Below are 14846 nucleotides of genomic sequence, written 5' to 3' on the forward strand. Positions count from 1 at the left end.
AGACTGCTGTGACATGAGTGAGCGAGTATGGTTTTACGCCGCTTTTAGCAATATTCCATGTCGGGAATCGAACTCGGGTCTTCGGCGTGACGAGCGAAGGCTTAAAACAACTAGGCTACCCGACCGCCCCGTTGTGACATGAAGCATGTTTACATGTATCACCATCTGGTGGACAGAGAAAGGTAAATGCTTTTTAAGACACACCTTAATGTTGACATGGCGTATGTTGTATATTCGTGTATTACAGGTCCTGCTCACAAACCACCTATGGTATAAAAACTCACTCTCCTTGAGTGAGTGAGTGTGGTTTTACGCCGCTTTTAGCAATATTCCAGCAATATCACGGCGGGGGACACCAGAAATGGGCTTCACACATTGTACCCATGTCGGGAATCGAACCCGGGTCTTCGGCGTGACGAGCGAACGCTTTGACCACCTGGCTACTCGACCGCCCCCACTCTCCTTGAACAATAATTTAGTGGTAATATGGAAAAAAGAGATATTGGGTTAGTCAAGTCCTCTCCCTCCCCTACTATTGTATAATACCATATAACATGTATCTAGTTCAAACAAAAAGAAATCATTAAGTTCAAAACTAACATATATTAAACTCGGACCCTTCTCTTTCAATAAGTGCAGAGTTGCAGTAAAGAAAAGAAATTTTGATTTAGTTGTGCTTACACTTTCTCTGATGTGAAACCCACAAGCTGAAGTATGGTGCAGACAAACCAGTGGCCATAAAGAGAACGAATCTTGGATTCGAACCAACCACCAGCAGATCCGGACAGCTGAGCAACAGAAGTAGTACATGTTCTGTAAATACACATTGGTCTTCCCATATAACCTATGGTTCTAAGGTAAAGGATTTCGCTAATGCGAGTGAAGGGTCCTGATTTTCAGTGATCCATTCATATACTGTTCACTGTTTTTCCTTTCACGCCCAATGGAATCTGGGTTTGTTTCGTGTTAATACTGGCAAAAGTTCCATCAGTTGCGAAGTACCCTAATCTTAAGTCAGCTTGCAGTTACGTTACGACAGTCGTAGCTACGGGCACTTTATTTAGCCGCCGAGAAACGGTGGTCCGGCAGAAACTCGGTGGTTTTATGACGATTGTTGTAGATTTAGACTGAGTAAGTCAGTATGGTTTTACGCCGCTTTTTGCAATATTCCTGCAATTTAATGCGGCAGGGGACATCAGAAAATGGCTTCACACATTGTACCCATGTGAGGAATCGAACCCTGCCTTCGCTTTAACCACACGAGAAGAAAGTAGAAGATCATAATTGTGAATTATAAGTCCCAAGTGGATTAAGTTTATTGAGAATCGGAACCTCCAGCAACAAACCAGATACTCCGTGCTCATACTCCGATGAACTCACACAAAGTGAAAGTCAATTCTTAAATATATAGGACATTTTGCAGCGTGTGGTGTAAAACAATAAACGTCAGAGGCTTCAAAATGGCCTTCTTCCCGAGGCAAGAGAGTTAACTGACTTTAAAAGTGGAAACTAGAATTTTATAGTCAGTTAACTCGCTTGCCTCGGGAAGATGCAAAATGGCCGATGACCACAAGCATTGGGGCGCATACATAGCGTTTGAGCGTTTGAGTGAACGAGTATCGTTTTCCCCGCTTTTGGAAATAATCCAGCAACAGCGCACCAGAAAATGAATTGCTTCACTCATTGTACCCATGTGGGGATTCTATGGACTTGGGACTCGATGGCGCCCCATAAACCTGTTCATTCATTGCAGCATTACTTATTTAACCATGGTAATAATGCATTATGACTTACCGTCAAAGTTTTCCCGGAGAGCAGAAGGTCTGAGGTTCGATGCCCTGGTCTCGTCATACCAAAACACGTCCAAAGATTGCACATGCTTTCACGGTGCCTGACGCTCGGCATTAAGAGGCTAAACCAAGGACTGGTCGGCTCGAAGTCAGTACTGTGTCTGAGTGGGGTACCAATGTTAAAACTGCGGCATGGTATCTCAGTGGGCTAGCACTAAAACTAGCATACGTCTTGACTAGTACAAGACCCCCCCCCCCCCCCCCCCCCCCCACACACACACACACACACACACAAACACACGCGCACGCGTACATTTAATTTATTCAATTTACTAAAAAATGTACTCCGATTTGCTACGCTAGCGAGTTAAAGGAGGGATCTGATTATATTCTGATGTAAATAAATGAACGTTTTTTAACGGATAGCCATGCATGTCTCTTCGCGTATTTTGGTTTAAACGAATGGAATAGAAAATTAATTAACAATATATTTTGTTAATCGAATTACAGCTACGGATACGCTTCATGCAAACAAGGTGTTTTTGAAATTAACAACAAGTATCATCTATTAACGTTTTTTGTTATGATGCGGCCGGGGATCGAATCCCGGACCTTTCGCTCTCCTGGCGGACGCTCTACCACTAGACCACGGAGGCGGTCATTCTAGGTGAGATGAGCTACGTGTCATTGGGTTAAGCGTCGCGTTTCAGATTATTTCATTTATTTCTTATATGAGACAGCAACATTATGTACAGCCTCTTTAAGGATGTTAATATAATGGAGGGGCGGTCGGGTAGCCTAGTGGTTAAAGCGTTCGGTCGTCACGCCGAAGACCCGGGTACAATGTGTGAAGCCCATTTCTGGTGTCCCCCGCCGTGATATTGCTGGAATATTGCTAAAAGCGGCGTAAAACAATACTCACTCACTCACTAATATAATGGACGAGCGTTACAATCCGACTTCGGCAATGTCGGACAAGTCCATTTTATGAACAGGGGGGTTACGTTTGGTATTTCCCGGATATTTTCACAATTTTCACTTCGAATTTCTGTACCCGGATGCAATCGTTCGGCCATAGCGTTTATCTGCGTTGTCCAGTAACATCTATGGGGAACAACTCACTCAAGACACATCCCTCTAAAAAATAACGTCGTCCAACTAACTACGCCATCAAGATGCGAGCGTATGTTCGAATGTCCAGAAATGACGTCATGAAAGGACGATGGTTTATCGTGGAATAAACCACGCTTCGATCTTCATTGACATTGTAATTTATTGCGTAGCTATCATATATTTAAGAACTGACTTTCACTTTGTAAGATTTCCTTGGTGCATGGACTTCCACAGTGAGGGCCAAACTGTATGAACGTCTGAGCTTCCCTTACCAAACGATCCTTACGACAAGCATGGGTTGCTGAAGATCAGTTCTACCCAGGAACTCATGGAGTTATTCCAAGATTGATAAGATTATAGTGAGTGAGTTGGGTCTAACGCCGCTTTAACAGTATTCCAGTTATATCACGACGTGTCAGCTTAATGTGGGAGGAAAGCCCGAAGTAATGCAGGTCTCAGACGTTTACCACTTCGGTGAAACCCACGAGCACGGGAATGGTGCTGACAAACCTAGAAACATAATTGGGGCGAACCGGGATTCGAACCAACAATCATAGGTTTCTGGCGTGCCTTAGGGACGCAACTCCGCACAGCGAATCGCGGCGCCTTAGACGACTGGGTCACCCGTGCCCCCGATAACATTATAGAATAATGTAACTTTTCTCATCCACTAATCCTAAGCTTTCACAATGCAATGCTAGCTACGGGGGATTGATATCTGTCGTTACAGTTTGTTTGGTTAGTTTGTTGCCGCTGATTCACGCCGCACTCAGCAATATTCCAGCTATATGACGACGGTCTGTAAATAATCGAGTCTGGACCAGACAATCCAGTGATTGACATCATGAGCATCGATCTGCGGAAATGGGATATGATGACATGCATTAACCAAGTCAGCGATCCTGACCACCCGATCCCGTTAGTCGCCTCTCACAACAAGCATGGGTTGCTGAAGAATCTGACGCGGATTTCTCACGGGGGTTGTTGCTCGTGGATGAATGGTTATATAAGCCCGCGAGACTTTGTCAGAGGGACAGATAACCCGTAAGCCCGTACAAAGTCTATATTAACCATGATCATTTGCGTTTGTTTAATTTTTGCCTGTTTGTTTGTTTAACGCCGCCCTCGGCAATATCCCAGCTATGTGACGGCGGTCTGTAAATAAGCGAGTCTGGGCCAGACAATCCAGTGATTGACAAGAGCATGCGTCAACCAAGTCGTTGAGTATGGCCACCTACTTGGAGTGCAGAGTTGCGTCCCTTTCACTAAAGTGATAAACGTCCATGATATGACACGCCGGAATGATATACATGAAATACTTTTAAAAGCGTCGTTAAACCAAACTCACTCACCAACCTACTAAGAAAGGAAAGCGTTTGTAATCACGAAACAACAAAGGGTCGATTGCAACAGATGCTGTCACGTGGCTTAACGCTCTCATCAATGAGTGGTGAGGTGAATAGGTATTTTAACGGTGCGATCAAGATTATGTGGCTTATATAGCGAGCGACGTGTATGTAGTGTGCGTGAATGTGTGAGCGTGTGTGCTGCAAGAGAGGGGACCGCCTCCCTGGTCTAGTGGATAGAGCGTCTGCCCGGGGAGCGGAATGTCGTGGGTTCGATCCGCGGCCGCGTTATACCGAAAGACGTTAGCAGATGGTACTTGTTGTTACCCTGCCTGACGCTCGGTATTAAGGCGCTACGACAAGGACTGGTCGGCTCGGAGTCATTATACTGTATCTGAGTGGGGTATTCATGTTAAACTGCGGCATGGTATTTTAGCGGACTAGCTCCTTAGAATCGGCATCAGTCCGAACAAGTAGAAGCTGATGCCTTACATTCATATATCAACAGACATGCTGGTTTGATACCTTACATTCGTGTATCAACAGACATGCTGGTTTGATAACTTACATTCATGTATCAACCGACATGCAGGTTTGATACCTTACATTTGTGTATCAACAGACATGCTGGTTTGATACCTTACATTCGTGTATCAACAGACATGCTGGTTTGATAACTTACATTCATGTATCAACCGACATGCAGGTTTGATACCTTACATTTGTGTATCAACAGACATGCAGGTTTGATACCTTACATTCATATATCAACAGACATGCAGGTTTGATGCCTTACATTCATATATCAACCGACATGCTGGTTTGATACCTTACATTGGTGTATCAACAGACATGCAGGTTTGATACCTTACATTCATATATCAACAGACATGCAGGTTTGATACCTTACATTCATATATCAACAGACATGCTGGTTTGATACCTTACATTCGTGTATCAACAGACATGCTGGTTTGATACCTTACATTCATGTATCAACAGACATGCTGGTTTGATACCTTACATTCATATATCAACAGACATGCAGGTTTGATACCTTACAGTCATGTATCAACAGACAGGTTTGCCATTTATTGACCGCCTCCATAATCGCTAAAAAGTGCAATAATCTTGAACGCCACGTTAAACCCCATTTCATCTCACCTACTATTTATTATACAGTAAATTAGTTTTAAAATGTACCCTTGGTTGAGAAGAAGGTGCGACAACCTATATAAACTGAGGGCCAAAAGAAACGTTACCAACATTTACTGATTTGCCACTTTGAAACAAAGATGCCAACCTGTTCAAAAACAGTAAAGAACACATCTCACGAATACAGCCTTCATGTTATCGGTCGTTCTTTGCGCGTTCTTTGCGGATTTTGGGAGATATTGGTGTTTTTCAGCCATTTTTTAAAACATTCTTTCCCAAATTATCGCGCAATTTCCGGGTATAAATTACGCACGGATCTGTTCCCTATCATTGGTTGCGATGATTAACACCAACGAACATGCCAAGACTGACCGCTGTCCAGAGGGAGAGAGCCATAGGTATGCTGCAGATGGGAGCGACACAGAGAGAGGTTGCCATTAACATGAACTGCTCCAAGATGACCATTACCAGACTGGTCGCACGTCTCCGACAGACTGGCAGAACCGCGGACAGACCACGGAGTGGCAGACCAAAGGTCCCGACCCCGCAGGATGACTTCATCTGAGGAACAGAGTGAGTGAGTGAGTTGGGGTTAATGCCGCTTTTAACAGTATTCCAGTTATATCGCGGCGTGTCAACTTCATGGCGGAGGAAGTGAAGCAGGTCTCAGACGTTTACCACTTTGGTGAAACCCACGAGCACGGGTATGGTACTGACAAACCTAGAAACATAATCGGGGCGAACCGGGGTTAGAACCCACAATCATAGGTTTCTGGCGTGCCCAAGGGACGCAACTCTGCACAGCGAATCGCGGCGCCTTAGACGACTGGGCCACCCGTGCCCCCTCTGAGGAACAGATTTCTTACTGTGACGTCATCAGCTGCCAACAGCTTAGGACATCCGATCAGCAGACAAACAGTGACCAGACGACTACGACATTATGGTCTCCGGGCTTATCGCCCTTTCAAGGGCATGACCTTGATCTGTCTTCATAGAACATATCTGGGACCAGCTGGGGCGTCGTCTTCGGAAACGTCAACATCCTCCCTTCATGAGACAAGCGTTGATCGTTGCCCTCCGTGAGGAATGGAATCGGATACCTGCAGTCGATGTGAGGACGCTTGTCTACTCAGTTCGACGCCGCATTCGCAGATGCATTGCCACTCATGGAGGTCATATCCCGTATTGAACGGTCTGGACCGTCGTCACCTTAAAGTTGTAACCAATGTTGTTGATCGAATACAGGACGAATGACCCTTGTCAAGAATGTCCCTGTTGGAGGTCAAGGACTTTGTTGTTGAATTAGTAAATTCGCATTTTACTGTTCTGAATGATGAATTTCTACAATACAATTGTTATTGCTGCTTCAAATTGTGTTGGTCATATTTTATCCTAGAAATATCGTTGGTAACGTTTCTTTTGGCCGTCAGTTTAGTAATAGTAGTTGAAGCGTTTGTCGTAAAAGGCGACTAACGGGATCGGGTGGTCAGGCTCGCTGACTTGGTTGGTGCGTGTCACCATGGCTACAGGTCGTCTGACACTGTATGATACATTGGGCGGTTCACTCAACAAGCGTGTACATACGCGGTTTCTAAAGCTAATTCAATGAGTGAAATTACGTATCAAACGTCCATTATTTTAAGAAAAACATTATACGATAAAGGAAGCATTACCCTCGTGTGTTTCCTTATGGTTAATACTAGGAAAAAATATATTAGGTTTTATACTCGCTAAAGGCTATCGTAATACAATTTCTATTTTTAATATACTGCCGGTCAAAAGAAGTATACACTTGAAAATTGGATTTGACCCCAAAATTACAAAGGTTATCAAAACGTTACTATAGGCTGAAAACAGTCGCCGAAATAATACAAACTTAAAGGGGCATTGATCTAAAGCAATTCCCCGGGACTGGTTGTTGCCTTTGTTATTGTTTTTTCCCGTGAGTACCCGGATGATATAGCAGAAACCTAGACTAGTTCGCGACCTGTGCTGCGCAATTCGTAAGCGCATTTGTCACTTTTATTGATAGTATAAGGGCGTATGGTCACATCTATCAACAAAATGAACTACAGTTTTGGAAATAATAAGGAAATGTAGGTATCTTTGTGGGTAGCATCGGTAATGGTGACGAACTTTTGATAAGTCACTTGCTTGGTAATTGTGCGATTTTCGTTTACACTATTTTGACTTGCAACACAAAGTAAATATTTCTCCTGAGCATTGCTTATTTTATCGTGTTTATATTTTTTACAGTCAAAATGTGCAAAATTTTCACTTAGGAACTTTATTAAAAGCCTGAATATTCAGTTATTTACAAATTGACTGAAAAATATGTCCATCTGTATTATTATGATAACGAATTCCAAACATTTTTATGTTTAATATCATCACCAAGAGACTGAAAATGTTAGGATTAAAAGTACATTTCCATATTGTTTGGCTTCTAATCCTACATAATAATCTTTTGTGATGTTTAAATAGGCCCTTTTGATCGTCTTAATCAGTTTTAGTCAATCTGTTAAAGAAATGGACAGATTTATAAGTCAAAATGACTGGGCAACGTCCGGGAGTTTAAAAATATAGTGCAGTCAATAAAACAGGTTTTCAGTTTGGTAAGATCGTGAGAATATCAACTGGTGTTGGTCCTACTTTTTAACGTCCGAGGACGCCCGGGAACGTCCGGGGGCGTCCGGAAACGTCCGGGAGGTTTCATCAGACGTCCGGGAGTTTAAAAATACAGTGCTGTCAATAAAACATGTCTTTCTCAGTTTGGTAAGATCGTGAGAATATCAACTGGCGTACGTGTTTGCTACGTGCAGCGGCCAGAAAATGGAAGTACTGCAGTACCCGGAAGTTTCTGGCCGCTGCACGTAGCAAACACGTAAGCCAGTTGATATTCTCACGATCTTACCAAACTGAGAAAGACATGTTTTATTGACTGCACTGTATTTTTAAACTCCCGGACGTCTGATGAAACCTCCCGGACGCTCCCACCAGATGCTCCCCGACGTTGCTATAGTACCGGACGTTTTACACTCAGTGAACCATCTGGGGCCACGCATGAACTTTTGAAACGTTTGTGTTTCAGTATTAGTTATGGATTAGTATACAGAATATGACACTATAAAAGAACAATATTTTTGTTCCATAAGCAAATTTACATTGTATCCTTCAAAGCCTACGTTACGAATACCTCGTCAGTTCGAATAAAATAAAATCGTATTTGCTTGGCAGATTCACCATTTAAAAAGAATAGGGGTGTATGTACAAAAATTCCAGCTATATGTTATTTTGTATAATTAATACAATAACACAATTATATAGAATACACTTTATTATTTAGTATCATTCTCCCGGACGCTCCCTGGCATTGCCCGGGCGCTCCCGAACGCTCCCGAACGCTCCCGGACATTTCCGGACGCCCCCGGGCGTTATTTAGTAGGACCGGTGTTCGTTCCTCAACTGATCACTTAGATTGTTTCTGTTGTTTCACATAGGTGTCATGTCTCAAAGGTCGGCTGAGAAAGCCCACGTGACAACTATTTTCATAACGTCCTCGGTTCCTAAAAAAATCCATTGAGTTAGATAACGAGCAATCAATCAATATATTATCGGTTATCCCTTTGAATTGAAAAGGATCCCAGGTGAGATGGGAGATTCAGAACCTGAGGTAAATCCAGACTTGCTTCATTTAGTAGTTTTGCATTACAAAGGGCTGTATGTAATGATATGGTCCAGGGACTGTGAGAGGGACTACAGGATGGACATCTGTTGTATCATAATAACGTGTGTCTATGCCTCTTGGCAATACATGCTGTCATCTATGTTGAAATAAGAATATCTTTTCATCGCTGAGAAGAATTGTGACAAAGTAATTGTTAAAATTCTTCATATACCCCCGAGGTTATATAGATATGGTTTAAATTAATGATAACAATGAATTTGCATATAGGTGAGCACAAAGTAGACACAATTCATGGGAAACTTGTGTCTACTTTGTCATCCGTCAACTTCTAAGTACTGCATGCCTAGCAAACGATGTATAGGTGAACAGCTCATAATATATACACCGAATAACAATATCCCCATGTTGAAAACTTATAATGTCCAATGTTTTTTACCGAAAAGTTTAAAATACATAGGTGAGTGAGTTGTAAGTTTGGTTAACGGTGCTTCCAATTACTATAGTATATATCACGGCGTGTCGGTTTAATATGGGATGTGAAGGCCTAACGTGAAGCAGTTCGTGTAGACATTGGTGAACCCCATGAGCACTTGATGGTGCTGACAAACCCAGAATGATAATCAGTGCGAACTTGGGGTTCGAGCCCACAATCATCAGATTGTTCCACGCCCAAGGGAGGCAACTGTGCACAGCAACGTGTGAGTACGGGTTTGCGAGCACTATACCCGTGCTCATTGGTTTCGCCACATAGGAAAGACCTACAATGTTTCGGATCGGAATACAATTGAAATGCATTTTAAAGCGCATCTTCCCGGGGCAAGAGAGTTAACTGACTTTAAAAGTCCAGTTTCCACCCTTGCCGAACTAGGCTGGAATTCCTGGGCTCGATCGTAGCGCCACCAGTGGCTCTTACGAGTTATGTCCTTTCTATGCATCACCTATTGACCAATCAGATTCAACCTCTCGTATCACGGGTGGCCCAGTCGTCTAAGGCGCAGCGATTCGCTGTGCAGAGTTGCGTCCCTTGGGCACGCCGTAAACCTATGATTGTGGGTTCGAATCCCGGTTCGCCCCGATTGTGTTTTTAGGTTTGTCAGCACCATACCCGTGCTCGTGGGTTTCACCGAAGTGGTAAACGTCTGAGACCTGCATCACTTCGGGCTTTCCTCCCACATTAAGCTGACACGCCGTGATATAACTGGAAAACTGTTAAAAGCGGTGTTAAACCCAACTCACTCACTCACTCATTACACCGAACTATAAGATGACATATGGCGTACCGTTACAAGATAAACTGGTAAGTTAGTTATTCAATTAAAAGCGTACAAGTATTTATTGTTTTAATGCCTGTTCGTTGAAACTATGAGGCAATTAAGTGTTATACACACAAACATGTAATCCACATTCAATACCCTAGGCCGGATTAACGCAGGTGTCACTTGCGACTGTAGGCGTTAATTGCAGCGGAATCTTCAAAGGCAGACAGGTGTGCCTGAAACACAAAATAAAACGAGATTCGGTTCCAGATTTGCGTACCGTAAGTCCTTGAAAATACGTTCCAGTGTCTTTTTCTCGCGGGAGAGTCTGTTTACTCGATTATGGGTTTTAAGGAAAAGGGTTTAAACATAACCTATTAGTTTCAGACAGGGGTTTATTTCTTTCGGTGCGTCGGTTGATCAGGCGTGTATTCCAGTTGTGGTTGTTTAGTTTGTTTGTTTGTTTGTTTGTTGTTTAACGCCGCACTCAGCAATAATCCAGCTGTATGACGTCGGTCTGTAAATAATCGAGTCTGGACCAGACAAACTAATGATTGATATCATGAGCGAGGGTGTACGTGGGTTCGAATCCCAGACGGGACTCCAAAAAGTAAGAGAATCTGTACTTTACTCAGAAAGCGTTATCCCAAATATAACATTTGTTTTATTTGACCACTTTCTAAATGGCATTCTGTGTTAATATTAATTTGTTTTTAAACATACATTTTATAAAAAAACAACAACATGTAAACAGTGTCGTTGAATGTTATTATATATTCAATAAGAATATTCAACATTTAAACGCGCGAAATATGTTATGTTTTCCCATGTAATTTGGGAATTCCGGGCTTGACAGCCCCCAGCAACCGCCCGAGACGACAACGTGGATTGGGTGGTCAGCCCCGGTGACTTGTCAGACTGTCGTCACGATCCACAGCGTGGACCGTTGCTAACAATATCGATCACTGGAATGTCTTGCCTAGTCTCGATTATTTATGACCGTCGTTATATAGCTGGAATATTGCCGAGGTAAGCAACAAACCAAAACCAACCTAGTACATGTAATTACACATTACTCAGTCGCATACGATATGTGTGTTCATGCGCGTAAAACAGAGCGCCAGAAACAGTCGTTCACCGAATGCGTATTTATAACATACACACAACACTACAACACCGCCTTCTTAGCTACACGTGCTTCGATCAGCGAGAGTGTTTACATACCTGTAGAACCCTTGGTGTTGTATTGTTCGCGGGAAGGTCAGAACTCGTGCACTTACTTGCTATAGGTTCATCAAGTGCAGTAAACGACATCATTGTAAGTGTTTGGTCATCTGCCTTTGGATCAGAATTCGTGACGAAGTTAAAGAAATAAATGTGAGACTGTTTGATTCAATCACGTGTATAAAAGCACTGTATATGTTTCAATAAACTTATTTTGATATATTTTTTTTTAATTGTGAAGAAGAAATAACTTAGACAGGTTAGAGAAATAATTTAAATGAAAGATTTTAGGTGTGCGAGATCGACAAGTGTGTAGGTATGACTAGAAACGTAATAAACAATGACGTTTTTGACAATAAACGGAAATTCGATAACTTGTCAGCAAGATAACAACATTCCAGAAATAACTTATTTCCGTGTCATTTTAGTTCGCATTGGAACTTTAATCGGCCTTTCACATATTCTTTTTTTTCACCATATAAAAAAACCCTTACATTTTCGTCTCATTGTCCCAAAATAAAATGAGTATTATTTTCAAGAATGCCCCATTTTACACATTTTACTAAATCTATCGCACACTGTGTCATTCACTCTCTACAAGCCAATACACGCTACGCACTAGCGCGGTGCACCCTGGGAAATTATGACATCATCGAGCTCATTTACATATTTGTATGCTCGCCATTTTGGTTAGCATCTAATACACAAGTGTTTTGGATAAGAATCCAACAAAAATCAGAAGCCATCCGCGTTGCTTCTTGATTATTTCTTTGTCAGTTTGATCTAGAAACAAACCCAACGGAACGAGCCGGCGTAAGTATGCTTTACTTTCCCTACAAGCCGAGATAATTCAATCCGGAACGACCCGGGGTGATCTATTTATCTTTGTTTCGTTTCGGCAGAGCTTGCCGTTATATTCTATCATAGCGTCACTCAGCTTTCCTTCTCAAAATGCAATTTAAGCGAATCGGGTGCACAAATACTTCATGTATTACGATGCATACACATTTATTACATACATGCTTGTGTTTTGCACATTTACTATGCATGTCTGATGCATAATTATCGGGAAGTTATGCAAGGATTGACTTCACTTTTTACTCGATCAACACACAGAATGACACATGCAAGCGAAGGAGTCACACCGACTTCCGCTGCAAAAAGTGTTTTGCCACTATTTGATTTTGTGAAAGGTTGTGTATAGTCGATATGTACATCGATTCTACATACCCCTGTTTTTCTTCTTCTGCATAAATTTATTAGACCATTGTTCATTAGACTCGTCCCCTAAATAGCCAGGGTTGAGCAGCTCGCTGCTGCCGAAGATCGATTTCAGACAGCAGGATTTTTTAAATATTCACATTTCTAGCAATTCCAGTGAAATTCCGAAGGCACTGATTTGATACGGAAACAATCGTATATAGCTCCTCTATTTCACACGCTTCTTGGAAATGATCCCTTATCGGACCACTCGACTTCATTGTTGTGAAATATTTTTAGACGTGACAGTTCGCTGTTGCTTTGATACCCCTAAATAGTGGCTGTTTACTGTGCAAACGAAAGTAAAACTTATGTTTCTGATGAACCATCAACAAAAAATTACAATTTGTGTGTAAACTACGTGTGCAATCAACACAAATTATGAATATACCCAAATTAATGGCTTCATCTAGTCAAGACTCTATACTAGACTCTACTCCATGATGCATATATTGGTCCACAAGTCAATAGTAGGTATATATCTAGTGTTTGTTTAATGATGGTGGAAAAGGCATATAGCATAATTATTTTTTAACATATCTGATTTTGGCATATTTCAGTTTGATTTATTTTAATGAGAACCACAGATTTGGGTTTAATATAACAAGGTATTATACCTCAGTGTATATCTCAAAATGACTTCTGCCCTCCAAAGTTATTTATGTATGCATTGCCACTCAACCCCTAAAATTTATATATTTTTTAGGGGTGGAAGTCTTACTTATATTTCATACTTGTAACTTAGTTAGCTATGTTTCAGTTTAAAAACTATCCAATTTTTAGCAATATTTGTTATTGCTCTATGATCATTTAACCTGTCGTTCATCCGTAAACTTACTTTACCCAACGATTATGAAACAACCATTATTATTACAGAGACAATTACTGCATCTCGTTAATGAGTGGTATTGAAAATGTCGCAATTTTTGTTATATGTCAATTTGGGTACAGACAACACATCGTTTGGGGTATTATACTTTGATTGACATATTATATCTGATCTTTGCTTATCCCCGTCTTGTGTCTCACCGAACAGCTGTACAATGCCACTGGTTAAAATTATCACGGAGCCAAGTGTCTGACCTCAGTATTCACTGTATGACTTTGTCAAGATATCTCTGATGAAATATGTTAGATATCCATTGGTATATTTTTGCGTAAACAGATATGAACGAACACACATCAGCTTTAAGATATGTGATTATTGTTGGTTGTTATGTGTGTATGCTTATTAATCTTGATTCAAATTCACCTGCAGTTTCTGAATCCTCATCCATTCCTCATTTAATATCATTTTAATTATGTCACTACCGGGGTGCTACGGATCATAGAATTAGTGGATTTGCACTGTAGGATTTACATCTTATGAATTGATTGGCAGTGCCAAGAAATTGAACAAGTGGGGACAAGTGCTCTGTTGACACAATAATATTGGGTCATTTGGAAAATTTATGAGGCCACGTTCTCGGTCAGTATAAACTTAAAACCGGATTTGCAGGTTGTTGATGCAGCATAGCTGACTACAAGTAATGTTACAGTGAGATGTATGAGACAACGAAAAACAGCAAATTCACATTCAATTAATAAAGTATTTTTTTTAGACCTGTCAAGAGACCCCATATTTATATAAAGTAATCAGCTACAGGAATGTGCGTGATAATGTACTAATAGTAAGTGTATAAATAGTACTCAATAAATGATGGCAGGAGTACTATAAATTCAAATCTTAACTTTCAATTTCCCTCTCTGCGAGGCCTTTTATATGGTGACCATTTTGTGACCAAACTCTTGGTTTGGATTCCATAATGAAGTCGCCTTGTAAATATTGCGTCTCTCACCTCTTGGTGACGACAGCTATTAAAATTGATCCCAGTTTCAGGAGCCAGAATACTGATGGCTTTCGAGCAATACATCAATCTTAGGCCTGCTGCTATCACCACAATGGGATGAGTTGGAAAAGAATGACTTTTGAGTTGCATTAACAATTCCTTTTTGTGTATTATATTGCAATTAT

At 41.4% G+C, this 14846-nt stretch overlaps 1 protein-coding gene across 5 annotated transcripts in view; it reads left to right on the forward strand.

The window, feature by feature from the left end:
- The first annotated feature begins 12227 nt into the window (after positions 1-12227).
- Positions 12228-14846, forward strand: part of LOC124138406 (protein PRRC2C-like) — a 36779-nt gene continuing 34160 nt past the window's right edge. For all 5 annotated transcript variants that reach the window (XM_046505039.2, XM_046505040.2, XM_046505043.2 and 2 more), the window contains exon 1: positions 12228-12385. The gene's annotated coding sequence lies outside the window, so the exon portion shown is untranslated. The remainder of the gene's footprint in view (positions 12386-14846) is intronic.

This window comes from Haliotis rufescens, unplaced genomic scaffold (assembly GCF_023055435.1).
Source record: "Haliotis rufescens isolate VD_foot unplaced genomic scaffold, xgHalRufe1.0.p SCAF_8, whole genome shotgun sequence".
Lineage (NCBI taxonomy): Eukaryota > Metazoa > Mollusca > Gastropoda > Lepetellida > Haliotidae > Haliotis > Haliotis rufescens.